Below are 1868 nucleotides of genomic sequence, written 5' to 3' on the forward strand. Positions count from 1 at the left end.
TGGTCTTGAAAGATTTCACACAACACTCTCTGGCAGGTTGTTCCAACAGTCAACACAACACTCTCTGGCAGGTTGTTCCAACAGTTCACACAACACTCTCTGGCAGGTTGTTCCAACAGTTCACACAACACTCTCTGGCAGGTTGTTCTAACAGTTCACGATTCTCACTTTACAAAAGTTTACCCTTACGGTTTTCTGGACCTGCGGCTTCAACCTTAAGCTGTGACCTCTAGTGGGACGGGCATCTGCCAGCTGCTGGTGTAAACATATGACTGAGTAATGTCCTCTGAGGTGTCCGTTTATAGTATAAGCTAGGCAGTTGGAGACGTTCTAATCTCTCTGGATAACTGAGGTGCCGTAGTGCAGGCACCAGCCTGGTGGCCCTCCTTTGGACATTTTCACTCAACTGACAATCCCGAGCTCATCTCGGGGACCAGACGGGTGACAGTCAGTAGTTGACCAGCAGGTGTGAGGGTGTACTGTGAGGTACAAGAGTTGTGTAGTTATAATGAAGGTGTTTGTCAGTTGACCACCAGCAGGTGTGAGGATGTACTGTGAGGTACAAGAGTTGTGTAGTTATAATGAAGGTGTTTGTCAGTTGACCACCAGGTGTGAGGGTGTACTGTGAGGTGCAAGAGTTGTGTAGTTATAATGAAGGTGTTTGTCAGTTGACCAGCAGGTGTGAGGGTGTACTGTGAGGTACAAGAGTTGTGTAGTTATAATGAAGGTGTTTGTCAGTTGACCACCAGCAGGTGTGAGGGTGTACTGTGAGGTACAAGAGTTGTGTAGTTATAATGAAGGTGTTTGTCAGTTCACCAGCAGGTGTGAGGGTGTACTGTGAGGTACAAGAGTTGTGTAGTTATAATGAAGGTGTTTGTCAGTTCACCAGCAGGTGTGAGGGTGTACTGTGAGGTACAAGAGGGACAGTCATGGACGGTGTTCCTCGCTCGTCACCATCAAACTCCCAATGAGAACTTTACACGGTCTTGGCAAGACTACAAGAAAGGCTTCGGGGACCCTGAAGGAGAACACTGGCTGGGTAAGGTGTCTCATATATTATTGTAGTTTGTTGTGGTTCACTCCACCAATGGCTATAACATTACACAATGTAGGTTTATTTACTTACCATCAGCCAAGGTGGGTTATTGTGTTCACTTACAGGAAATGAGAACTTACACACGCTGACTGGTGGAGAGACACGTTACCGCCTGAGGGTGGAGGCCACCAACCTGCAGGGAGAACAACGATATGGAGAGTGGCGAGTGTTCCGTGTCGCTCCTGAGGACAACAGGTATACCAGCACGCTTATGTTACACACTCTCCTGCCACTTAACTGTCAACACTTTCTTTCTTTACACCAACTATGGTCCATGAACCCGAGCTGAAACAATGAGGTTGTCAGTAGGTATTTTACAGTAACTATGAAGGCTAAATCAAAGACTTAAACTTACATTTACTTCCCAAAATAGACCCAAATATAATTGTTTATTAGGAGAGTAATGAGGTGTTAAAGAAACACACACCTGAGACAACACCTGAGGTAACCTGCCTTCACTCGTGGGCCAGTCCTTCCTGCAAGGTTCGTGGCAGCTCCTGGTTCACACTTATACTTGAACCCGCTACTAAACAATGACAGAAACATTCACAGTAATACATTATTACACTTTAATACAAAAATTAAAACAAATGTTGTACTACTCCTCATAATATCTTTCTTATATTAAGACTCAGTATAGACTCCACTCAGCCTCCCTGACAAAGAAGCCAGTCTTTAATATTCCATTATTTAGTTTGTCAACGTTACAGATTACGTTAGACCTTTTATCACCTCAAACATAAGCCTAAATAGGTCGCTCCTCTCTCCCCTG

At 44.8% G+C, this 1868-nt stretch overlaps 1 long non-coding RNA gene across 1 annotated transcript in view; it reads left to right on the forward strand.

Moving 5' to 3' along the window:
* The first annotated feature begins 885 nt into the window (after window positions 1-885).
* LOC121878657 overlaps window positions 886-1868 on the forward strand; it is a 1617-nt gene continuing 634 nt past the window's right edge. The window contains exons 1-2 of the long non-coding RNA XR_006091202.1: window positions 886-1039; window positions 1162-1291. This is a non-coding gene — a long non-coding RNA (uncharacterized LOC121878657). The remainder of the gene's footprint in view (window positions 1040-1161; window positions 1292-1868) is intronic.

The sequence above is a fragment of the Homarus americanus genome, unplaced genomic scaffold (assembly GCF_018991925.1).
Source record: "Homarus americanus isolate GMGI-L3 unplaced genomic scaffold, GMGI_Hamer_2.0 scaffold28049, whole genome shotgun sequence".
In the NCBI taxonomy this organism is placed as follows: Eukaryota; Metazoa; Arthropoda; class Malacostraca; order Decapoda; family Nephropidae; genus Homarus; species Homarus americanus.